Here is a 27,314-nt window from a genome sequence, read left to right as displayed (position 1 = left end):
TCCGACAATGGTGTTGCCAATGCATGCACTCAACCTGTCTTCATTTCTCCACCCCCCCCATTTTCTTTGTCTTCCTGTTCATGTGTGCATTAGCATCATCTGGCGGAGGAGAAGTGGCATTGGAGCACAAGGGAGCTGCATCTCACATGGCCCCGGAGGGCCATACAACAGACTCCGAGTATACCAGTGAGACGGAGGGCGAGTGGAGCTCCACAACGGGGACCCGTGGAGACGTCAGCGACACCGACACGTCCTCGGAAGGGAGCTCCCTAGCGGTGGCGGCAACATCCGTGCCCACCGCCACAACAGGTACAGCCGCCACCCTGCGCACCAGCCCCGCCCTCCCAGCAGCCCCTCAGCCTTCGCTCCGTGCCCGCTCGCCCAGGAAGGCGGGCATCTCCTTCGCCCCAGGCACCTCAGGCCCTGCCCCAGTTACCCCTGCTGCCCTCAGTGAGGAGGTCATTGACCTCCTCAGGATACTCATTGTTGGGCAGTCTACCCTTTTGAATGCCATCCAGGGTGTAGAAAGGGAGGTGCATCGGAGCAATGCATACCTGGAGGGCATTCATTCGGGTCAGGCTGCCCATCAGCGATCGTTCAACGCTCTGGCCTCAGCACTGACGGCAGCCATTGTCCCTTTCTCCAGCCTCCCTCTTCTGACTCCCTCAACCCAGTCCCAGTCTCCTGTTCCTCTGCCTATCCCATCCACACCATCAGACCAGCCTGCACACACCTCTACACCCAAGGGCAGCTCATCCAGACATAAGCACCACAGATCCCACAAGCATTCACCCAAGCAACATCCAGATGCAGACATGCCAACAGTCACTACCACCTCTGTGTCCCCCACCTCCTCATCTCCCTCCTCCCTCCCTGTGACGTCTCCACTCACACCTGCATGCACACCACCATCAGCCAGTACTTCCATCACCAGCACACCCTCCATTACAGTCCGCACACGTGCAGTCACCACCCCCACTGCCATTTACACGTCCCCTGTGTCCTCTCCCAGTGTGTCTGTCACCCCCTCTTCCAAAGCACACAAACGCAGGCAGCCACCCACCCAACAGCCATCCACCTCACGACAGTCTCCGTCACAAGCACCTGCACCCAAAGACAGCACACTTGACTCTCCTACAACCACATCCTCTTCCTCCACTCCCAAACCCACTACACCTACCCGTCCCTGTCCTCCCCAAGTCCTTTTCCTTTCCAACCTTGAGCTCGTTCCAATCACTGACCCACCCCCTCCATCTGGTAAGACCAAAAACAGCACCTCAGCCACCACCAGCCCTGCATCTACTGTGACCATAGTGCAGGGCTATTGGAGTCCACCAGATCCTAGGGCAGGAACATCGGCCAGCAGCAAGGGGACAGCCAGCCCCCCCCCCTGGGAAGAGGACAAAAAAGAAAAAGGCCCGGCGCGACAAGCCTGAGACGGCTGCCACCAAGGACAGTAGCCTTGCCCCGTCACCTGCCACATCATCCAAGGGAGGCAAGGGCCACAAAGCTCCAGCGAAGGAGGGCAAGGGCAGCAGGGCGGAGAAGTCAGGCAGCAGGCGAGCTGCCCAGGAGGGCCCCACCAGCCCCATTCCGGGTGTGACGGACGACACCCACGGGCCCAGGACTCCATCACAGGAGGGCGCCGCGACCGCAAGTTCGGATGGTGAATGAGCGGGAAGTCTTGCCCAGGTCTGGCTCCTTAGACACCCAGGACAAGCACCGCTGAACGGGCCCCGCCGGGACAAGAACCGCTGAACGGGCCCCGCCGGGACAAGAACCGCTGAACGGGCCCCGCCGGGACAAGAACCGCTGAACGGGCCCCGCCGGGAGGAGCACCGCTGAACAGGGCCCCGCCGGGAGGAGCACCGCTGAACAGGGCCCCACCGGGAGGAGCAGCGCAGAACAGGGCCCCGCCGGGAGGAGCACCGCAGAACAGGGCCCCGCCGGGACAAGAACCGCTGAACAGGCCCCGCCGGGACAAGAACCGCTGAACAGGGCCCCGCCGGGAGGAGCACCGCTGAACAGGGCCCCGCCGGGAGGAGCACCGCTGAACAGGGCCCCGCCGGGACAAGAACCGCTGAACAGGCCCCGCCGGGACAAGAACCGCTGAACGGGCCCCGCCGGGACAAGAACCGCTGAACAGGGCCCCGCCATCTCAAGCACCGCTCCGCTGGGCCCTTCCTGTCAAGCACCGCTCCGCTGGGCCCTTCCTGTCAAGCACCGCTCCGCTGGGCCCTTCATCTCAAGCACCGCTCCGCTGGGCCCCGCCGTCTCAAGCATCGCTCCGCTGGGCCCTTCCTGTCAAGCACCGCTCCGCTGGGCCCCGCCGTCTCAAGCACCGCTCCGCTGGGCCCTTCCTGTCAAGCACCGCTCCGCTGGGCCCTTCATCTCAAGCACCGCTCCGCTGGGCCCTTCATCTCAAGCACCGCTCCGCTGGGCCCTTCATCTCAAGCACCGCTCCGCTGGGCCCCGCCGTCTCAAGCACCACTCCGCTGGGCCCTTCCTGTCAAGCACCGCTACGCTGGGCCCCGCCGTCTCAAGCACCGCTCTGCTGGACCCTTCCTGTCAAGCACCGCTCCGCTCGGCCCTTCATCTCAAGCACCGCTCCGCTGGGCCCTTCATCTCAAGCACCGCTCCGCTGGACCCCGCCGTCTCAAGCACCGCTGGGCCCTTCCTGTCAAGCACCGCTCCGCTGGGCCCTTCATCTCAAGCACCGCTCCGCTGGGCCCCGCCGTCTCAAGCACCGCTCCGCTGGGCCCTTCCTGTCAAACACCGCTCCGCTGGGCCCTTCCTGTCAAGCACCGCTCCACTGGGCCCTTCCTGTCAAGCACCGCTCCGCTGGGCCCTTCATCTCAAGCACCGCTCCGCTGGGCCCCGCCGTCTCAAGCACCGCTCCGCTGGGCCCTTCCTGTCAAGCACCGCTCCGCTGGGCCCTTCATCTCAAGCACCGCTCCGCTGGGCCCTTCCTGTCAAGCACCGCTCCGCTGGGCCCTTCATCTCAAGCACCGCTCTGCTGGGCCCCACCGTCTCAAGCACCGCTCCGCTGGGCCCTTCATCTCAAGCACCGCTCCGCTGGGCCCTTCATCTCAAGCACCGCTGGCCCATTGACAGTGCCGGTTCTGTGTCGAGCAGGGCTTCAGGAAGCACTCGGGGCACCATGCCTCCTCCAATAACAGTGGAGTCGGTAATCCATCTGATGGACTGTGGCTTTGCACCCCCCAGGATGGGACAGTGGGCATGGAGGCCCCTCGTGGATCTGGCGTTGTGGACTCATGTGGCTGAGGTGCCCCCCCTTCCGTTCCCCCTGAGGTGCCTGTAGTTTTATCATCTGATGCCCCTGCAGTGTTCTCTCCAATGGTATCTGGTCTCCTGTGTGGGCTTTGCCCATGTGTTTGTGCACATTGGCCCACGGACTATGGAACTTTGACGGAATGTGCAGGACTTTTTTCCTATGGATATCTTGTTGACTATGTTCATTCCTTATTTTTGTATCTTTTATATGGCATATTTGCCATTCCTTCAATGGAGCTATTTATACATATATTTTATCGAAAATTTAAATTGTGTCTTTGCATTATTCCGGGGGGTTTGTGTGGTGTCACTCTGACTTGTTGCTCGGCATTGGGGTGTAGGTATTTGTGGTGGGGGGGTGGGTGTATGGCGCATGTGTGTGCCCGTAAGCTTTTCTCCTCCCCCTCCCCTGTGTCGTAGGTGCAGTACTCACTGTTGTCGTCTGCGCCGGCGTTCGTACTCCTGGTAGATGAGCAGGTAGACAATAGCTGGTAGGATGTGTAATTCGGGCTCCATGCTGTCCTCCGTCCTCGTGGAGTGTGTATAGGTGAGCGTTTTCCCGTTCGTAGTCTGTTTCCGCCGTGTTTTTATCGGCGGGGCTCCCGCCCCGGAAAAGGTGGCGGATTGGTGAGTTGTGATAGGGTGGGCGGTACATTGTCTGCCGCCTGCCTGTTGGCGGTGACCGCCACGCTGTTTGTCGGTCCCGCCGTCGCGGTCGGAGTGTTAATGTGGCGGCCTGTGTTGGCGGTTCCCGCCAGAGTTAGAATACCATTTTTTTGACCGCCGGCCTGTTTGCGGGTTGGCCGCCGCTTTATCACCGACCGTCAGGGTCAGAATGACCGTCATAGGGTGTTCTAAGCCTTATTGCACGTTCTTTCATAACACCCTCTCATTTCAAAATTAGAAAATGCCTTTCAGGAACTCAGTGGCCATTTAGGATTAGATTCAATGGACTCGCCAAGAAAGTAAATGCAGAGCCTTGAAGAATGACGTATGACTAATTCTACCCATATATTTATAGCGTGCAAATTACATGTCCTAGTGTCTAGGCACTTTATACCTTTAAAAAACATGATTTACAATGAGCTGACTGACTCCCTATAGATTCCTCGGTTAGATAGTTGCATCTGTAATTCAAACCTGTAATTCCTCATGTACATGGCACAAGGCGCAGTAAGTCTGAATGTGTCAGTGAATAAAATCAGCAGCCAAGCCATTCCACCTGGCAGCTAATTGCTTAAGTTTCTCATCCCTTTGAACCTACATTCAGGATAATTTAAATGGAAAAATTATGGAGCCAACCTGCATTCTGCAAAAGAGATGAAGGGAGCTTCTGTATCGAATACCAGCGGTATTACAACTACTCCAAAAATCACAAGGGAAGGAACGTTTAAATCACGATTTAAAAATAGCAAAGTTCATCTCAAGCCTTGTGGTTTCAAGTTTAAAAAGTTAAAAAAATATTTGAGATCCAAACGCATTGTATTTTGTACTTGTGTGTGAGTGATTTACTGCAGTTGGGAGTAGATGTGTTTGGTCCACGCCAAGTCGGTGTTTTTTATTTGTGCGCTGGGAGGAGGTGCAGCTTCTCGAGCAATTAAGCGGACATATGACGCAGACGTGAAGAATGAAGACTTGGGGCCCCATTCACAAAGGTAAACTTAGGCCAAAAGTCTCAGCTTAGACCTAAAGTCTAATTTCACTAGTAGTAAATTTAGACGTTCCGTCTAAGTTTAGACTAAAAGTCTAACTTTGCCCAAAAGTCTAACTTTACTGTTAGTAAAGTTAGAATTTAGGTCTATGAGCCTGATCTAGATTTCGTTGGAGGGGGTTACTCAGTCACAAATGTGACGGATATCCTGTCCGCCATGTTACGAGTCCGTTACATCCTATGGAAGTTGTAATACGTGGATGGGATATCTGTCATGTTTGTGACGAGTATTCCCTCCGTCGAAATCTAAATTGGGCTCTAAGTTAGACGTTTAGTGCTAGTAAAGTTAGAGTTTTGACCTAAGTTAGACTTTTAGTCTAAACTTAGCCCAAAAGTCCAACTTTACTAGTAGTATAGGTAGACTTTTGGTCTAAATTTACACCTTTGGTCTAAGGTCATCTGTGTAAATCTGGCCCATAGTAAGTGGGGGGAGTAGAGACTCCGTGACTGAGAGATGAGAGGTGGGTAGGAGGAGACAGAGAGGGAGTATGACAGAAAAGAGGGGAATATTTAGTGGTAAAAGAGAGAGGAACAGAGAGTGAGAAGTAGGAAAAGGCACAAATAGGAAGCTCTCAAAAACAAGCATTGGCAAAGCCAATAAGCCTGTCTATTTCACTAGTGAAAGTGCTTGGGAAGACATTTTGTTTCAGTTACGCCGGTACTGCGGAGTGTGTAAAGGAATGACATATTTTCATGGGTGGTGTGACCTGCGTCTCTCATTGCGTCATCTGCACTTCTCACGTTTCCTTGAGAGAAGTGAGGTAAAGTCTGCATTTTCCCTGCCCCTCCTCCGCCAATGTTCAGAGAGATCTGAAGGTGAATGAATGTCAGTATGAGAGCGACTGATGAACGGGGCGCCTTTTAATGCATACAGACCCTCTTCTGTGATGTCATCTGTCTACCTTGGAGTTTGTACGTTTGCAAGTCCAGGGGGCACGGCACTCACCCCTCACACAGCACAGAGGAGCTTTTCTTGCAGGGAAGCTCTGCTGTGTAAGAAATGAGCCATATCTCAACCCCCCCGCCCCAGCTCCCACCTCCCCCAGTCACCCCCGACAGCATGCAGAGACACTTCATCACATATAGAATGTACGCCTGCTGGGGTACATTACATATGCCACTCTGGACAGTGAACATTTGCACTGAGCTTTACACAGACTGAAGAGTACATATTTAACTGACTACCAGGGCAACACATCTCCCCTAATTGCCGGCTGTAAAGCGACGCACGCGTGTCACAGTTTACGGTGTATTAATGTTATTCCTTCAGTGCAAGCATCGGCCTTGCACTAGTGTGGTGAAACTTCTGCGGTAGTCGATCTGCGCGTGCACAGTAGGGTGACCACCTGGCATTGAGGCAAGTTCTGGACAGGGCTGTAAAAAATTCAGGACAAAGGGTCAAAATTCAGGACAAAAATTCAGGAGAAAGGGTCAAAATTCAGGACAAAAATTCAAGAACAAACGTCAGTTTTACAGACACACGCAAGAGAGGCCATGCCTCAGTATGTTGTCAGTGCATTTATGTACTCTTTTTTAACATAGCACTATTTATTCACTGTGGACCTTTTGTGATTGCCTCCTGGTGTGCTACATTCAGGTTTCACATTACGTCCTTGTTCAGTAGTAAATTAATGCCCTTCACGGCAAGGCCATCACCCCTACCCAAATCTACCCGATATTTCCTAAAGAGAAAGTAACAGCAAAATTTTGAGTATGTTTCTGAACATTTCAAAACCCCTGGCAAACAGTTTGGGAAACATTAAGGTAATTAACCTTATGCAATTTTAAACAAATTGAACAAAAACATCTGGCTTACCCCAACCGCCCATGGACTTTCAACCTATTTATAAAGAGGCAGGGCAGATGGTGTGGGTGACAGTCTCACACCTAATGACAGGATGTGAGGTACCCATAACTTGTCTGTAGTCTCACTGCACTCTGCGCCAATGCACTCTAAACAACTGCACTGTACGCCACTGCCCTCTACTCTGTACCACTGTACTCTACTCCACTGCGCTCTGTGCCACTCTACTCCACTCTACATCACTGCACTGACACTCTACTCTGCAGTGTTGCACTCTCCACCACCGTACTATACACCAATGTACTATGTACTACTGCATTCTATGCCACTGCACTCTATGCCACTCTACTCTGCATCACTCCACTCTACAGCACTTTGCCCTACTCTGCACCACTCTACACTACATCACTGCACTCCCTGCAACGTGAGTCTACTCTGCAATCTATGCCACTGCACCACTCTACACTACTGCTCTCTCTGCTGCTCCATTGTATGCCACTCTACTCCACTGCACTCTATGCCACTCTACTCTGTCCCATGCCACTGCACTCTAAACCACTGCACTCTAAACCACTGCACTCTACGCTAATGCACTCTCTGCTACTCTATTGTATGCCACTCTACTCCACTGCACTCTATGCCACTCTACTCTGTCCCATGCCACTCCATGCCACTGCACTCTAAACCACTGCACTCTACGCTAACGCACTCAAAATAACTGCACTGTACCCCACTGCCCTCTACTCTGTACCACTGCACTCTGCGCCAATGGCACTCTAAACAACTGCACTCTACGCCACTGCCCTCTACTCTGTACCACTGTACTCTACGCCACTGCTCTGTGCCACTCTACTCCACTCTACATCACTGCACTGACACTCTACTCTGCAGTGTTGCACTCTCCACCACCGTACTATACACCAATGTACTATGTACTACTGCATTCTATGCCACTGAACTCTATGCCACTCTACTCTGCATCACTCCACTCTACAGCACTTTGCTCCACTCTGCACCACTCTACACTACGCCACCGCACTCCCTGCAATGTGAGTCTACTCTGCAATCTATGCCACTGCACCACTCTACACTACTGCTCTCTCTGCCACTCTATTGTATGCCACTCTACTCCACTGCACTCTATGGCACTCTACTGTGTCCCACGCCACTGCACTCTAAACCACTGCACTCTACGCTAACGCACTCTAAACAACTGCACTGTACCCCACTGCACTGGACTTTGCACCTCTGGGCTTTACACCACTGCTCCTAAGCTACTCTACTCCACTCCACACCACTATGCCACTAGCTTTAAGTCATGCTGAACAGCAGCTACTCTGGTGTGTAACATGGCTAATGGCTAAAACACATTAGCAAAGCCAATAATTCTTTCGTAGATGAGACCTATTGGCTTTGCCAATGTTTGTTAGTACTATGAGGTACCGAGGTACCTGAAAGAACTGTGAAAAATACAATTACATCATAATAAAGGCTGCTACAAAATGCGCAAATACATTTCGGTTAAATTAAAAAAAAGTGCTTCTCAAATACAGATTTGAATAATATACAGTTTATACCTAGTGATAAAAAAATGTATAACACTCCATTAAAACCACACACTCCACAGCTTACCTTGGAACACCATTACAATACCTCTCTGAAAGAAATATCTCTGCCACCAGAAAGCTTCAAGTGACTCCTTTTAGTAAAGTCAATGCAGGTTTTCAAGCCCCTTTGTATTTGCAGATTTACCAGTTGCCCACATTTGCATGTCTTTAGGGAAGGAGACCCCCTGGCAAGAAGGTCTGATTCTTATCTGTCTGCCCCTCCCTCAGAGCACAGGAGACCCCCTGCCTCCAGCCCGGCTGGGGAAACTCCTCTGCCCCTAATTTCGCCCTGCATCCGTTGCCCTTTAGGTGAAAGGCTAAAATTACGGACAAATGCCGTCCGTTAAAGCTTTCATCACGGACAACGGAAGGCAGGGCGAAATTACGGACAGTCCGTGAAATTTACGGACGGGTGGTCACCCTAGTGCACAGATGTTTGTGGAATGATCGCCCTGTGAACGTGTCTGCACAAAAGTAATGGGACTTCCCCTAGGTAGCCTCCCCCATACAGAGAGACGGAGCTCCCTGCAGCGCCAAGAAGCGCACTCACCATTCACATGCGCTAACCGCGTGCTTAGAATAACTCACTCGTGTGACAGGACTCCTCGGTAACACAGGACGAAGCCACTTCCACCACGTCAACAACTTTTGTTTTGCAGTTTTATACAGACCGGAGTTGACCCCGGGGCAAAGCAGCGCCTGAAATGAAAAACCAGATCTCACACATTTTAGGCACAGGAGAGTACATGATTGGCTAAGAATGAAAGACATTGAGCCAAGGTCCTCTGTCTACCTGGCTGTGAGAAAGCAGCCTCTTTCTAGCCTTGTTACCCCCACTTTTGGCCTGTTAGTGAGTATATGTCAGGGTGTTTTTACTGTCTCACTGGGATCCTGCTAGCCAGGGCCCAGTGCTCATAGTGAAAACCCTATGTTTTCAGTATGTTTGTTATGTATCACTGGGACCCTGCTAGCCAGGACCCCACTGCTCATAAGTTTGTGGCCTATATGTGTGTGTTCCCTGTGTGATGCCTGTCTCACTGAGGTTCTGCTAACCAGAACCTCAGTGGTTATGCTCTCTCTTTACAAATTGTCACTAACAGGCTAGTGACCAATTTCACCAATTCACATTGGCATACTGGAACAGCCTTATAATTCCCTAGTATATGGTACTGAGGTACCCAGGGTATTGGGGTTCCAGGAGATCCCTATGGGCTGCAGCATTTCTTTTGCCACCCATAGGGAGCTCTGACAATTCTTACACAGGCCTGCCACTGCAGCCTGAGTGAAATAATGCCCACATTATTTCACAGCCATTTTACACTGCACTTAAGTAACTTATAAGTCACCTATATGTCTAACCTCCACCTGGTGAAGGTTGGGTGCCAAGTTACTTAGTGTGTGGGCACCCTGGCACTAGCCAAGGTGCCCCCACATCGTTCAGGGCAAATTCGCCGGACTTTGTGAGTGCGGGGACACCATTACACGCGTGCACTATACATAGGTCACTACCTATGTGTAGCGTCACAATGGTAACGCCGAACATGGCCATGTAACATGTCTAAGATCATGGAATTGTCACCCCAATGCCATCCTGGCTTTGGGGAGACAATTCCATGATCCCCCTGGTCTCTAGCACAGACCCGGGTACTGCCAAACTACCTTTCCCGGGGTTTCACTGCAGCTGCTGCTACTGCCAACCCCTCAGACAGGTTTCTGCCCTCCTGGGGTCCAGCCAGGCTTGGACCAGGAAGGCAGAACAAAGGACTTCCTCAGAGAGAGGGTGTTACATCCTCTCCCTTTGGAAATAGGTGTCAGGGCTAGGGAGGAGTAGCCTCCCCCAGCCTCTGGAAATGCTTTGATGGGCACAGATGGTGCCCATCTCTGCATAAGCCAGTCTACACCGGTTCAGGGATCACCCAGCCATGCTCTGGCGCGAAACTGGACAAAGGAAAGGGGAGTGACCACTTCCCTGACCTGCACCTCCCAGGGGAGTTGCCCAGAGCTCCTCCAGTGTGCTCCAGCCCTCTGCCATCTTGGAAACAGAGGTGCTGCTGGCACACTGGACTGCTCTGAGTGGCCAGTGCCAGCAGGTGACGTCAGAGACTCCTCCTGATAGGCTCTTACCTGTGTTACTAGCCTATCCTCCTTCCTAAGTAGCCAAACCTCCTTTTCTGGCTATTTAGGGTCTCTGCTTTGGGGAATTCTTTAGATAACGAATGCAAGAGCTCATCAGATTTCCTCTGCATCTCTCTCTTCACCTTCTGCCAAGGAATCGACCGCTGACTGCTCAGGACGCCTGCAAAACCGCAACAAAGTAGCAAAGACGACTACTGCAACCTTGTATCGCTGATCCTGCCACCTTCTCGACTGTTTTCCTGGTGGTGCATGCTGTGGGGGTAGTCTGCCTCCTCTCTGCACTAGAAGCTCCGAAGAAATCTCCCGTGGGACGACGGAATCCTCCCCCTGCAACCGCAGGCACCAAAAGAACTGCATCACCGGTCCTCTGGGTCCCCTCTCAGCACAACGAGCGTGGTCCCTGGAACTCAGCAACTCTGTCCAAGTGACTCCCACAGTCCAGTGACTCTTCAGTCCAAGTTTGGTGGAGGTAAGTACTTGCCTCCCCACGCTAGACTGCATTGCTGGGTACCGCGTGATTTGCAGCTGCTCCGGCTCCTGTGCACTCTTCCAAGATTTCCTTTGTGCACAGCCAAGCCTGGGTCCCCGACACTCTAACCTGCAGTGCACAACCTCCTGAATTGTCCTCCGGCGTCGTGGGATCTCCTTTTGTGACTTCGGGTGAGCTCCGGTTCACTCCTCTTCGTAGTGCCTGTTCTGGCACTTCTGCGGGTGCTGCCTGCTTCTGTGAGGGCTCCCTGTCTTGCTGGGCACCCCCTCTGTCTCTTCACACAAGTGGCGACATCCTGGTCCCTCCTGGGCCACAGCAGCATCCAAAAACCCTAACCGCGACCCTTACAGCTAGCAAGGCTTGTTTGCCATCTTTCTGCGTGGGAACACCTCTGCAAGCTTCTTCACGACGTGGGACATCCATCCTCCAAAGGGGAAGTTTCTAGCCTTCTTCGTTTTTGCAGAATCCACAGCTTCTACCATCCGGTGGCAGCTTCTTTGCACCCTCAGCTGGCATTTCCTGGGCATCTTCCCAATCTCAACTTTGTCGCGACTCTTGGACTTGGTCCCCTTGTTCCACAGGTACTCTCATCCGGAAATCCACTTTGGTTGCATTGCTGGTGTTGGTCTTCCTTGCGGAATTCCCCTATCACGACTTCTGTGCTCTCTGGGGAATATAGGTGCACTTTACACCTACTTTTCAGGGTCTTGGGGTGGGCTATTTTTCTAACCCTCACTGTTTTCTTACAGTCCCAGCGACCCTCTACAAGCTCACATAGGTTTGGGGTGCATACGTTATTCGCATTCCACTTTTGGAGTATATGGTTTGTGTTGCCCCTATACCTATGTGCTCCTATTGCAATCTATTGTAACTATACTGTACACTGCTTGCATTACTTCCTTTTGCTATTACTGCATATTTTTGGTATTGTGTACATATATCTTGTGTATATTTGGCATCCTCATACTGAGGGTACTCACTGAGATACTTTTGGCATATTGTCATAAAAACAAAGTACCTTTATTTTTAGTATAACTGTGTATTGTGTTTTCTTATGATATTGTGCATATGACACCAGTGGTATAGTAGGAGCTTTGTAGGTCTCCTAGTTCAGCCTAAGCTGCTCTGCTATAGCTACCTTCTATCAGCCTAAGCTGCTAGAAACACCTCTTCTACACTAATAAGGGATAACTGGACCTGGCACAGAGTGTAAGTACCCCTTGGTACCCACTACAAGCCAGGCCAGCCTCCTACACTGGCCACATCCCCTGCTAACAGCTGTGATGAGGCAGGACACCCACCCTCTGTCCACATCTAAAACACTTCCACGGAACCTGCCTATGAGCGCCTTGAGGCCATTCAGTGGTAACTATAGGAGCTACATGGACAATCAATGTTACTGTTATTTTCCGGAGCCAAAACGCGCCCTGAAAATGTCACCATCTGATGTGCTACCACTTTGCACCTATGTAACAAGCTCTCTATGCGTTGGAATTAATTTATATGTAGGAAAGAAAAATAGATTTAAAAAAGAACTGAAAACTTTCTTGTTCAAGGGATGGGGGGTGAGCCTCGGCTACCTTCGCTTTGCCGCATGTCAGTACTGTCAGCGCCAATCGATCCATCAATCAATCATGGAGTTGTAGAGCCCGGCTAATTACCCGTAGGGTCTCAAGGCGCTGAATGTAGGTCTTGAGGTCCTTCCTGAACTGCTTCAGTGATGCGATCTGCCTGAGCTTGAGAGGTAGCGCGTTCCACGTCCGGGCTGCGAGGGAGGAGAAGGATCTTCCTCCTGTTGTGCTTTTCCGGTTCTTGGGGACGGCTGCGAGGGCGAGCTGGGAGGAGCAGAGATGTCTGTTGGGTACCTAGAAGGTGAGGCAGGGTTGCGGTATGCTGGTCCTCTTTTGTGTAGTGCCTTGTATGTGGGGATCAGGAGTTTGTATGTGATGCGCTTGTTGACTGGGAGCCAGTGTAGGTCTCTGAGGTGGGAGGAGACTCAGCTGTGTCGGGGATGTCCAAGATGAGTCTGGCTGCTGCATTCTGGAATCTTTGTAATCTTGATTAAAGTTTCTTGGTAATGTCGGCATAGGATGCTTCACCGTCGCCCAGTTTGCTTGTGATGAGCGCGTGGGTGACTGTCTTCCTCATGTCGGGGGGAATCCATTTGAAAATCTTCTGCAGGAGATGGAGGGTGTGGCAGCTTGATGAGGAGATGGTGTTAACTTGGCGGGTCATCGATGGAGAGGAGTCCAGGATGACGCCCAGGTTGTCTGCATGGTCAGTGAGTGCAGGGGCATTTCCCAGAACGGTGGGCCACCAGGAGTCATTCCAGGCAGAAGGGGTCCATGGGTGCTCCTGGGGTCGGCTTGGTGGCAGGCTAATAATCTTCGCGGGTTGAGGGAGCGTAGAGTGTTGGTGTCGAGCCAGCAGACAGGGCGAGAATCAGGGTCTGTGGCGCTGAGTGGGGTCCAGGCACAGACGGTCACAAACGAGCTTGCCTTTGGGGTGCCTTCAGCGCACCAGTGGCACACACACTGTGTGCGGCCACCATTAAGAAGGGGAGGGAGGTGGGGGGTCTGGTCAGCTGGGAGGGCAGAAAAAGTGCTTCATGGGAGGGAGGGGACAGGGCCACAGGGGCAGCAGTGCTGGGAAAACACGGGAGGCAAGAGGGAAAAAATAAGAGACAGAAAAATAGAACCGAAGTAAAAAAGAAGAAAGGCAGAAGTAAAAGACAGGAGTAAATAGAGACAGAGGATACGTACTTGCAGATGGCCACTAGGCCAGAAGGGATGAGGTGCAGGAAGGAACCTGCGGGTGGAGATGGGCCAAGAGTCAGACAGGATCTCAGTTCGTCCAAAGCAGAGGCAGCAGCTGGAGCTGCACTGGGTGGGCAACAGACACTTACCAGGAGGTCAGAGTGAGCCCCGGGACACTCAGGGGCATATTTATACCCTGTTTGCACTGAAGTTGCATCATTTTTTAGCACAAATTCAGTGCAAACATAACTCCATATCTATATATTGACGCTAGACCCGCCTAAATATAGAAGTTAACATAATTTTTGGGATGCAAGAAACCTCCCTGCGTCAATGAGACGCAAGGTAGGCAGGCGTTCCTGTCCATAAAATGACTCTAAGCCCCTAGTGCCTTATTTATTCTTCGGTGCAAAAATGGTGCGCGGGGAGGCGGGCCTAAATAATGGCGCTAACCCTGCTTAGTGCCATTATTTAATGCCTGGGTCAGGGCAGGCGTTAGGGGATCTGTGGACCCATTTCCATGGTCAAACACCATGGAAAGAGCCCACAGGTGCCCACCACAAGCCCCAGGAACACTCTCACCCAAACCAGAAGGACACCCAAGGATGGGGGGACCCCATCCCAGGTAAGTAGGGTAAGTAGAGGTAAGTACTTAAAAAAAATGTTTAAAGTGCCAGTGGGTGCAATGGCCCTGCCCAAAGGACCCTTGTCCTCTGTGCTGGCCATTGGGGTGGTGGGCATGACTCCTGTCTTTTAGAAGACAGGAGTCATGTGGTATGGATGGTTTTGCATCAGGAAATGACGCTAGGATGGTAAAAAGCATTTTTTTTGCCTCTAACCAGCCTAGCGTCATTTTTTGGTGCAAAACCCCCTTCCCCCATGCTGCCACCCCCACCCGGCTAACGTCATTTTCCCATACCCTAGCCCACAGTTTGCCCTGGCTTGCGGGATTCCATAAATGTGGCATCTGGCTGGCGCTCTTGGAATGACTCAAGCCGACACTATACTTTTTGATGCAAAACTGCATTTGCGCAGTTTTGCGTCAAAAAGTATAAATATGGGCCTCAGTTTGAGTAGCTGTGCGCTATATAAGCAGAGTTCATTCATTTATGTAGAACACATACAATACATTATAACAATCATTTAATTAATAACATGAATATATAAAGTGAATAAAGTGCTTTATATCGCAGCTCCTCCATTTCTAGGGTTTGTAAATAAGAGCGCCCCCCAGGGTGTCAATGAAGCAAGTGCAAGATTTTAGCCAGTGTGTCTGTCTCAAGGTTTGTAATTCTATTCAGCTGGACTCAGGGTGTTGGCTTCATCTCATACATAGCGGCTGGAGATTATTCGCTCCATGAGTTGGCGCTACCTCAATGAACACTCTATGCTGATTACTGAGTTTACAGAGTTACGTCGGGTGCAGGCTCCTCACTCACTCCTGCTATGCGAGGGGCTGGGTCAGCAGTATCATGAATAAAGCTATAAACACTTTGTGAAAATAGCTTGTGTTGTGTCCTTTTGCATAGAGAATACTCTGCCAGTTCTAAACAGTGACAGTACACCAATAGGCAGCAGGGCTGTTCATGTTACAGTCCATACACCCTTTAATCATGCATGGAGAACAGTGTTGCACAGAGCAGAAGTTATGAGATGCAGACACTCAGGTATCAGTACAATTACAAACATAAGCCCACATGCACCTATACATGCAGGCCTTGTGCATCAATACCTTTCCAGACACAGGCCCTGTGCATCATCGCTTTCCCAGACACAGGTCCTTGTGCTTTAATACTTCTCCAAACACGGGCTCTTGTGCATTAATACATCTCCAGACACAGCCCTGTGCATCAATGCATTCCCAGACACAGGCCCAGTGCATCAATGCATTCTCAGACATAGGACCAGTGCATCAATGCATTCCCAGACACAGGCCCAGTGCATCAATGCATTCTCAGACATAGGACCAGTGCATCAATGCATTCCCAGACACAGGCCCAGTCCATCAATGCATTCCCAAACACAGGCCCTGTGCATCAGTGCATTCCGAGACACAAGCCATGTGCATCGATGCATTCTCAGACACAGGCCATGTGCATCAATGCATTCTCAGACACAGGCCCTTGTGCATCGATGCATTCCCAGGTACAGGCCCTGTGCATCAATGCATTCTCAGACACAGGCCCAGCGCATCAATGCATTCTCAGACACCGGCCTAGCGCATCAATGCATTCTCAGGCACAGGCCCAGTCCATCAATGCATTCTCAGACACAGGCCCTTGTGCATCAATGCTTTCTCAGACACAGGCCCTTGTGCATCAATGCTTTCTCAGACACAGGCCCTGTACATCAATGCATTCTCAGACACAGGCCCTGTGCATCAATGCATTCCAAGACACAGGCCCTTGTGCATCGATGCTTTCTCAGACACAGGCCCTTGTGCATCGATGTATTCCTAGACACAGGCCCTGTGCATCAATGCATTCTCAGACACAGACACCTGTGCAATATTCTGGAGTTCATGATCTGAGCCCGAGCAGATGAAAGCGAAAATCCACATGGTCGGATAGGGACACAAATATTGGTCCGGGCTCCCAAATAAAAGTGCCCCCATAAGTAATCCACATAGCCAAAAAGTGGCCCACATTTTCAAATTAGGCCATCTCTGAACTTGTAAAGACATGATGCATGGGTAGTGGGTAGTTTGCTAGGCATTGCAAACTGCATGTATTTGCTGCAGGCCATGCTTGTGGTAATAACATGGAAACCAGCAGTAAACGCCAGCCTACCTGGCCATAAACAGGCCAACAAACAGCCAAAAAGCTGTCACACACGCTGACCTGTCAGACCAGCCCAACAGGCACTACGTAACTGCCCTAAAGGCAAGTTGAATGGTGGCTGATTTGGGGGCTAAACTGAGTGCATTGTGGTACTTGTGGTTTGAAATGTTCCTATCACTCACCGGATGGGAGACATGCTCTGTCCAATCCTGAGCCAGCTCCGTCCAATCCTGAGCCTGCACTCTACAGTCATAGAAACTGAGCCAATGCACTGCCACGATCCGGGGCGCTGCATCCACCGATTCTGAGCCAATCTGAAACCAGGGGCCATCCAGAACTGATCCCATTGGCCACAACAGTCATCATCACACTACACAGAGGCTCACTGAGGCAGATGTTTTCAATTCAAATGAGCTACTGATAGACAATCTGCAGTTCTGACGTGGGGGAAGAAGCCTGCCCCTGTTCAAGAACTGAAGAACTGAGGACCGTACGAACTGTTACATGTGCGTCGACTGAGTACAGCATACAGCACTGTCTTACTGCAAACTGAGCTTCAGGTACAGCCACACCACAGGACTCATGTTAACTCCAGTCTTTTCAAAAGGTGTCCAGGTGGTTTGGTTTACAGAGGGCTGCTGCTGACTGTAAAGTGCAGCACTTATCTAGCGAAACATTGTATTTCTGTCTGAAAACAAGCTGGCGGTTTTACTTCTGTTCATGGCGTGCCGGAGCCTGCCGCGAGCTCTGCGGGGTATCAGCAGTTCGTGCACTGGTAGAGATGCACCAGTGGATAGAGTACAAGTCAACAAGGGCAACAAAACACAAACTGTACTAAAGCACGCCCTGCATGTCATACAGTCGTGGACCCCTGTCCTGAGTGCCCTAATGCAGTGGTTCCCAACCTTTTGACTTCTGTGGACCCCCACTTTATCATTACTGGAACCGGGGGACCCCCACTGAATCATTATTGGAATCCAGGGACCCCCCACTGAGTCATTACTGAAAGCTGGGGACCTAATCTGTTAATATTTTTTTATTTTCTGAGCAGTCACGGACCCCTGAGAAGGCTTCACAGACCCCCAGGGGTCCCCTGACCACAGGTTAGGAACCACTGCCTTAATGCATGTGAATGTAGTATCTTTACTTCTGTTTGGCCCAGAAGGCACGTTCGTCTAACCTGTGCACTGAGGCCTAGCCTGTCCATGGTAAAGCCAAGGTCCAGAACCAGCTCTGTGACCAAGGAGGGTGCACCAAGCGTACCCCCTGTAGCGTCACAGGGCTACGGTTCACGTCTTGAGTTACTGGCACACAGCAGGGGTGGTAGTGTGCCCATTCATAAGGATTTATAGTTCTAGACAATGCTTTTTTTGTCTTACTCAGAGGAGTGCGGTCTCCCAACTCACTTGTGTATATTCCGCTAGGATGTGACAATGCACCCATAGGACTAATGTGTGTGGGCAGGGCACAAGTCAGGGGTACACACGGGTGGACAGCGCCTACCCACTATTTTCACAGGGTGGACGCCGTCCCACCTGACAAGAAGTTGGGCCGCACTGTAAAATATTCTGAACACGTCCCGGTGTAATTTTCAACATTCAGCAGCGCCCGCGCGTTGTCTGCGTTGGATCTGAGCAACAACATATAGGCGGCGAGGGGACTTCCCTGTTTCAGTCTCTAAGCCCATAACAAAGGCCGCAGGGGCCCTCGGACCCCCTTTTGTTGGAGTGTCCTGGCTGGGAGATATGTGGGGTCTGGCACAAAAATGCAAATGCAATGGAGTGGAAACGAAGGCACACAGCTTGTTAGCACTTCACACCTATGTGACTGTGTTCAGTCCCTGTATATAAGAGCTATGCATGCACTTTAACAATGTCAGATGTGTTGGTCTCCCTCACTGTTTACACAAAATAATTTACATACCAACATTGTTTAATTTCTTATATGAAGCTAGTAATCCCCACGCAGGGCGTCAGAGCACTTTACGTCACAATAAATCATGCATGCTTGTAAATCAACGTACAGAATGTGTTACATAAGACAGTGAGGGTTACAAGGTGTAGGAGTCACTTATCATTCATCATAGCTCACTGTGCTATATTAGAAGGATTGCAGTTTACCAACTGCAAGTAACAAAAGGATCTCTGTTTTAAAAGCAGTAACCCACTTACCTTTCTGCACAAAATAATCAGTGTGTGGCAGTTAAAGGTGTCAGTAGCCAGACCTAATCAGTAAATTAATAAATACAGAGAGTGAGAAAAGGAGACACAGGACCACGCTGGATGTAAGGATGGGGGAGCCCAGACGCTAGAAGGTGTGAGCCATCAGTCGGTGCGCGCGCAGGACCCCCGCTGACAGCGCGCGCACCGGCTGAGCTCTGCAGGCTATCCCCCCCATGCATAGCTTGCTTTATGGCACCTCCGCCCCCCCTTGCTGCGTCCAACTTCCATAAATTAGGAAGCAGGAAGGCCAGACATCCAGGATATATTTATTTTTAGCTATTTTTTTAGATTGATAAAGCCCCCTCCCTCGCCTGGGCTTGGCTCCTGCACAAGCCCGGCAGCCCCCTCTCCCCCCCACAGCTCGTCCCAGGACAGATGTAAGAGTGGAAGAAATGATGCATATTAATGTTTGTGTCAGAGGGGGAGCTACAGAGACCGGGGGTGTAGGAAGAACAGAGGGTCCTGGCATGTGACTGCAGCCTGAGAGGTCCTGCCTGACCCCCAGCAGGGTGTGTTTTACTGCAGTTTCCACAGCTTCACGGGCTGCCTGCTCTTACCCTGGCGTGTCTGACACCCAGCGGTGCAAAATAACTGCCCTGGACACGAATAAAAGCAGCCCCCGGCCCTGCTGCAGCTCGGTTTGTGCTAATAGGTGGTTTGGCCTCTAGGACCAGGGCGGGTGGGCCCTGAAGGAAAGCGGCGCCGGATTAAACACCTGGGAGGCCCCAGGACCCCCTCGCAAGTTATCTCCTAATACCTGTTTAATTTTACCAACAAACAATTTTACTAAACCATTGTTATTACTCAAACTTACACGTAGGAAGCTTGCACCAACTTTTTTTTACAAACTGACAGCGGACAGAAGAAGGACTTTTAAGAGACAAACAGTTCTGTGACTCTGATGTCTACGGTTTATGTACTTTAAGTTGTTAATGGGTACATTACATTAATACAGTATTTTCCCAATAGAGTCAATAATGTAAAGTTTTCGTTTCTTTAAGTTGATTCTTTTTTTTTTTATCTTTTGGAAACAATTTAAGAAAGCTTGATTGACATTTTTCATTTAAGATCAAATCAATTTTATTTTGATCCGTTGTCGTGGGGCCCCTAAAAGGAGTGGGGCCCATAGACCGGTGCCTACTTTGCCTATTTGGTAATCCAGCACTGCAGGAAAGTGAGAAAATGAGAGGAACCCATCATAGTGTATACTACTCTGCTGTACCAGAGGCGGAGCTGACCTAGGAGGGACGGCGGCTAAACCCTCCCCACTAGTGTGGCAATCATAGGGGGCACGGCAGCAGATAGAAGGGAAAAGCCCCCCCAAAAAGGAAAAGGGAGTGAGTGGTCACCTAGTGACCATCAGGAAATGGAGGCTTTAAATGGCCAAATCACAAGGGGGTGCGTGGTCACATGCAGGGACAAAAGGCGATTGGGACAAGCATGTCCACAACACGGTAGCCAGGGGGAAATCGGATACGTCACCAGTCGCCGGAGGATTTCCTCATCGCCAAGGACCTGCAAGGCTCAGCACTTTCACAGCAACCATTGATGGGTGGGTAGGGTGACCAGATTTTTAGGAGCAAAAACCGGGACAGGTCAGACATAAAAGAAGGACTAAAGACTTTACTCTTACTTTTATATCTGGACTGTCCTGGCTGTTTTTTTTTTTTTTTTGCGTAGCTTTGTGAATGTATGCCTATACCTATGTTTGTGTTATATATATATATACATACACACACACACGCACACACAAAACACACACATGCACACATTTACAAGACTCCATATATAAAATTAGCTATGGCTTGACCTCCCACCCTGCAGCCCCAACCCGCCCCACCCATCGCTCTCTGCTCCCCACTCCATCTCTCTGCTGGGAGCAGAGAGGGGACTGTGTTGCCTGACAGTAACAGATAAATTACTTTAACTATTTCTTACTTTACGTATGCTTCCCTACATGATCTGCCCTTTGTCCCAAAAAACAGGACATTTATTTAATAATCTGACCTTTGTCCCAGAAACCGGGACATTTATTTAAAATTAAGAAAAGCGTCGGGACACTGGGACAGTCCTCTAAAAACCGGGACTGTCCGGGGAAATCCGAGACGTCTGGTCACCCTATGGGTGGGGGCAGCGGCGTGGTTGAAGCACGCTGCCCGAGCAGAGACTGCAGTGGGCAGCGGCCTACCTGGAGTGCGCTGCCCAATGGGCTGGTTGGCGGGGCAGTGGTGTGGCCGGAGCGTGATGCACTCTTTCAGCAGTAGCAGCCCTGAAGGGATCCATCAGGGGCGACAATGGTCTAAGACAGCTGAGCGGCATGGGGGGTGCCCAGTACCAGCAGGAGGTCAAGGGGCAGTGCCTGAAAGGCAAAGCGACGATGGAGAAGCCACAAGAAAAGACATTCCAGGAGCACCAGCAGCACCACAAGCTCAGGAGACACCCCCTAGGGGGCATGCAGCCAGGTCGGCAGCCCCCTGCAGTCACCGGCGACCAGGACTTGTCTCGGAGAGGGAAGAGGGACCCAGTAGCAGCAGGGAGTCGCCCCCGCCAGCGACCAGCAGGCACATGCAGCCAGTACGGTGGTGCCCATAACGCATTGAGCAACACAAAGAGACACTCCTCCCCTGGCAGATGGTAGGGCATGCAGCAAGGGGCATGGCGCACAGGTGCAGGAACGCTGTGCGTAGCAGAGGAACTCAGGAGCTAGCCCCCAACCCAGGTTGGCGTGACCTTCTAGCGCAGTGTATGGTAATGCCAATTATTGGATTCAAGTGGGGGTGGTCAAGTCAGTGAGCTCGGTGCCAGGACATGCTCTAGGGCAAGTGGAACACTTACACTCACCTCTATTTCACCCAGCATGGTGGCCTTGGCAAGGGGTGGGTGTTCTGGGTCATCTACCCCCACCATTACAGTGGTCAGCCAACTATTACTGGCCGGGCCCCCCACGAGGCCCAGGTTACAGGAGAGCATCACCTACACATATCGGCAGGGTGACCACATGCAGAACAGGCACCCACATAGGCCGAGCAGCAAGGGGGCAACATGCAGGGTGCGGGCAGCAGGGCAAGCAAGGGGAGAAGTCCAGTTGGATCAAGGACGTAGAGCCTACAGCAGCATGGGGAGGGTGCCGGGCAGAGCTAATAGCGAGCCGTCCAGCGAGTATATCACGCGTGCCATCGACTGTGATCACCATGATGTGGCTGGTTTTACAGAACACATGGTGGCAGCACGAGGAGGGGTGTCTTCACATGAGCAGTCCTTTCAAGCATATGGGGGCAAGAGAAGGGCAGACTGGTACCAACCGGGCAGTAAAGGGAAGCAGTATTCAGGGAGCAGACAGGCCTAATCACAACCGGCCGCCTGCTGGAAATTCAAGAAGGGTGACTGCAAGTGGGGGGTCTGCATGCAAATTCAAGCATGCCTGCCGCCATTGCGGGGGCATTCAGCCAGTGACTGCAAAAGAAAGGGAGCAAAAAGAAAGAGGCCCCCTTCAAGAAATAGCTGCATGATGCAAAAACGGGGTGCTGGGACGTGGGGACTGGCACCTACACCCATAAAATACTTGGTACAAATGCAGAATCACTACCACAACAAGGCCGACAACTATTAGAAGAAGGCTTTGGGAGAGGTTTCCACAAAAGCACTGCGATCGGGGGCCAGGAAACACTTTGAAAAGGCCTCGTAAGAAAGGGGAGAGTCTCCCCTTTCTTACGAGGCCTTCTCAAAGTGTTTCCTGGCCCCCGATCGCAGCACAGCTGCGATCGGGGGCCAGGAAACACCACTAGACGCAGGGATTTCACTTTGGGGGGGCGGCCCCCTCGGAAAACGGGCTGCCCCCCCCCCGGGGGCATAATTAATAAAAAAAAAAAAGGTAGGTGCCCCCTGGGGGGGGGGGGGGGGGGGGCGCGATCGCGCCACCCCCCAGGGGATTGTTTTTTTTTCATAAAAATAAAAAATAAATAAAATGACAGGGGGTCGCCCGTGGGCAGGGTGACCCCCTGTGGGGGCAATTTTTTTTTTAGATGTTGTAGGGTTTCCCTGGGGGCCATTTTGGCCCCCAAGGAAACCATACAACAACTAAAAAAAATAGATCTATATATAGATCTATATTTATATATCTATGTAGATAGATATATCTATGTACATGGATATATCTATAGATATATCTATGTACATAGATATATATATATATATATATAGAGGTAGATCTATATATACCAAAGAGATTTATAAAGTGTGCTACTCACCTGTGAGGGTCTCAAGGCGCTTGGGGGGGGGCGGGGGGAGGGAAAGGGGCTGGGAGGTTCACTGTTCGAAAAGCCAGGTTTTGAGGCCCTTCCTGAAAAGAAGTAGGTTTTGGGTCTTGCGAAGGTGGGTTGTGAGGGCGTTCCAGGTTTTGGGTGCAAGGTAGGAGAAGGATCTGCCCCCGGTGGTGGTGTGTTTGATGCGGGGGACAGAGGCGAGAGAGAGGTCAGCTGAGCGGACGTTTCGTGTGGGGGTGTGGAAGGTGACTCTCGTTGAGGTAGGCAGGGCCTGTGTTGTGGAGTGATTTGTGTGCGAGGATGAGGATCTTGAAGGTGATCCTTTTGTCAATGGGGAGCCAGTGGAGGGATTTGAGGTGTGGAGAGATGTGTTCGTGTCGGCGGAGGTCGAGGATGAGTCGTGCTGCTGAGTTCTAGATGCGTGTAGTTTGCGCTTGAGTTTTAGAGTGGTGCCGGCGTAGAGGGCGTTTCCGTAATCAAGCCTGCTGCTGATGTGTGCGTGAGTGACAGTTTTTCTGGTCTCTGTGGGGATCCATTTGAATGTTTTTCAGTATACGGAGTGTGTTGAAGCATGAGGAGGTGAGAGCGTTGATTTGTTGGGTCATCGAGAGGGAGGAGTCTAGGATGATGCTGAGGTTGCGTGCGTGGTTGGCGGGGGTGGGTGCAGGGCCTAGCGTGGTGGGCCACCATGAGGGGTCCCAGGTGTTTTTGTGTGGGCCAAAGAGGATTATTTCGGTTTTGCTTGAGTTGAGTTTCAAGTGATTGGCTGTCATATATATATCACTTTTGTCAATATGTGTGTGGTTTCCCTGGGGGGAAAAGGGTCCGACTTGTCTAGTGGCAGTTTTAGTGCCATAAAGAAGCGCAGAAGGTTTATATGCCTACTGCAAAGAGCAAATCTGTATTTTATGTAAATAGCTGAGTACATTAGCAAAGTCTATGGAGAGATGAAGGGCACTTTTGCTGGGTGGTAATGAGGGAATCCGAGGAGGAGGGAGTGGGAGCACCAATAATGATTGTTGGACTGGGCGCAGGAGGTGCTAAAGACTGTGACGAATGGTATGTGACAAGGTGTTTTTTGAGTGTCTTGAAAGAACTTGCTGATTGAGGGAAGAAGCGCAGGTAAGGTGGCCTCTACTGTTGCACGTATCTCACACACCATCGATTTTGTGACTGTCTACGTAGGCTAGTGTTTTAGAGCAACAGTTTAGCCAATAGCAGAGATGGCATCTTGATGGATGACTGCTGCCTGCACTCGGGTTATAGAGGACCGCTCTGACATAGGATCAGAGACTGAGACATCAGATACTGAGACAGCATCTGAGGGATAGGACAATGGCGCAGACTCTGGGAGTGATTTTTCAGTCAGAGGAGTCCCATTCGATAACTCCTCTTCCAGTAAATTATGAGGGAGGTGATGAGGACAGTCCTGCTGTCCCTTCGCAAGCTGTTTGTGCAACTGGGTAATAGTGGGTTAGGCCAACCCAGAGAGCAGGTGAATGCGGCGGCAAGCAGAGAGAGAGTGCTCTCTTGGGAGCTCACCAATTTAGTTCAGCCCCAAATTCCATCACCCAAATCATATTGTGGAGACATCAAAATTATCCATGGCAAAACAAACTGGTTTTGTAAGGCAGGCACCTGTGTTTTTGGTCCTGGATTCGGCGGCCATATAGAGAAACACACTAAACCCAAACATTTCTGGAAACTAGACATTCGGGGGAGTCCACAGAGGTGTGACTTGTGTGGCTTCCCCAAAGTTTTCTTACCCAGAATACCCTGCAAAGCTGAAATGTTGAAAAAAAACTCAATTTTTCTCGCATTTCTGTCACACAAACTACATGAATATGCTGGGATCCACAATATTCCTACCACCCAGTGACTCCTCACCTGTCCTGATAAAAACACTACCCCACTTGAGTGCCTACACCTAGTGTCTGTGTCAGGAATGGATCACCCCAGGGTCAACAGCTGCCTCACGTAAGGACCAACATTGACCGTTGTGTGATCTATTCCTGTCGCAGGCACCAGGCCTAACCACACAAGTGAGGTATCATTTTTATCGGGAGGCTTGGGGGAACGCTGGGTGGAAGGAAATTTGTGGCTCCTCTCAGATTCCAGAACTTTCTGTCACCGAAATGTGAGGAAAACTTGTTTTTTTAGCCACTTTTTGAGGTTTGCAAAGGATTCTGGGTAACAGAACCTGGTCCGAGCCCCGCAAGTCACCCCTCCTTGGATTCCCCTAGGTCTCTAGTTTTCAGAAATGCACAGGTTTGGTAGGTTTCCCTAGGTGCCGGCTGAGCTAGAGGCCAAAATCTACAGGTAGGCACTTTGCAAAAAACAGCTCTGTTTTCTGTGATGTGTCCACGTTGTGTTTTGGGGCATTTCCTGTCGCGGGCGCTAGGCCTACCCACACAAGTGAGGTATAATTTTTATCGGGAGACTTGGGGGGACGCTGGGTGGAAGGAAATTTGAGGCTCCTCTCAGATTCCAGAACTTTCTGTCACCGAAATGTGAGGAAAACTTGTTTTTTAGCCACTTTTTGAGGTTTGCAAAGGATTCTGGGTAACAGAACCTGGTCAGAGCCCCGCGAGTCACCCCATCTTGGATTCCCCTAGGTCTCTAGTTTTCAAAAATGTACAGGTTTGGTAGGTTTCCCTAGGTGCCGGCTGAGCTAGAGGCCAAAATCTACAGGTAGGCACTTTGCAAAAAACAGCTCTGTTTTCTGTGATGTGTCCACGTTGTGTTTTGGGGCATTTCCTGTCGCGGCCGCTAGGCCTACCCACACAAGTGAGGTATCATTTTTATCGGGAGACTTGGGGGGACGCTGGGTGGAAGGAAATTTGAGGCTCCTCTCCGATTCCAGAACTTTCTGTCACCGAAATGTGAGGAAAACTTGTTTTTTTAGCCACTTTTTGAGGTTTGCAAAGGATTCTGGGTAACAGAACCTGGTCAGAGCCCCGCGAGTCACCCCATCTTGGATTCCCCTAGGTCTCTAGTTTTCAAAAATGTACAGGTTTGGTAGGTTTCCCTAGGTGCCGGCTGAGCTAGAGGCCAAAATCTACAGGTAGGCACTTTGCAAAAAACAGCTCTGTTTTCTGTGATGTGTCCACGTTGTGTTTTGGGGCATTTCCTGTCGCGGGCGCTAGGCCTACCCACACAAGTGAGGTATAATTTTTATCGGGAGACTTGGGGGGACGCTGGGTGGAAGGAAATTTGAGGCTCCTCTCAGATTCCAGAACTTTCTGTCACCGAAATGTGAGGAAAACTTGTTTTTTTAGCCACTTTTTGAGGTTTGCAAAGGATTCTGGGTAACAGAACCTGGTCAGAGCCCCGCGAGTCACCCCATCTTGGATTCCCCTAGGTCTCTAGTTTTCAAAAATGTACAGGTTTGGTAGGTTTCCCTATGTGCCGGCTGAGCTAGAGGCCATAATCTACAGGTAGGCACTTTGCAAAAAAACAGCTCTGTATTTTGTGAAAAAATGGGATGTGTCCACGTTGTGTTTTGGGGCATTTCCTGTCGCGGGCGCTAGGCCTACCCACACAAGTGAGGTATCATTTTTATCGGGAGACTTGGGGGAACATAGAATAGCAAAACAAGTGTTATTGCCCCTTATCTTTCTCTACATTTTTTCCTTCCAAATATAAGAGAGTGTGTAAAAAAGACGTCTATTTGAGAAATGCCCTGCAATTCACATGCTAGTATGGGCACCTCGGAATTCAAAGATGTGCAAATAACCACTGCTCCTCAAAACCTTATCTTGATCCCATTTTGGAAATGCAAAGGTTTTCTTGATACCTCTTTTTCACTCCTCATATTTCAGCAAATGAATTGCTGTATACCCAGTATAGAATGAAAACCAACTGCAGGGTGCACCTCATTTATTGGCTCTGGGTACCTAGGGTTCTTGATGAACCTATAAGCCCTTTATATCCCCGCAACCAGAAGAGTCCAGCAGACAAAACGGTATATTGCTTTCAGAAATCTGACATCGCAGGAAAAAGTTACAGAGTAAAACATAAAGAAAAATGGTTGTTGTTTTCAGCTCAATTTCAATATTTTTTTATTTCAGCTGTTATTTTCTGTAGGAAAACCTTGTAGGATCTACACAAATGACCCCTTGCTGAATTCAGAATTTTGTCTAGTTTTCAGAAATGTTTAGCTTTCCGGGATCCAGCATTGGTTTCACACCCATTCCTGTCACTAACTGGAAGGAGCTTGAAAGCACCAAAAATAGTAAAAATGGGGTATGTC

The sequence above is a fragment of the Pleurodeles waltl genome, chromosome 8, assembly GCF_031143425.1.
Source record: "Pleurodeles waltl isolate 20211129_DDA chromosome 8, aPleWal1.hap1.20221129, whole genome shotgun sequence".
Lineage (NCBI taxonomy): Eukaryota > Metazoa > Chordata > Amphibia > Caudata > Salamandridae > Pleurodeles > Pleurodeles waltl.
The sequence above is the reverse complement of the archived record's forward strand: the minus strand, read 5'-3'. Positions refer to the sequence as shown.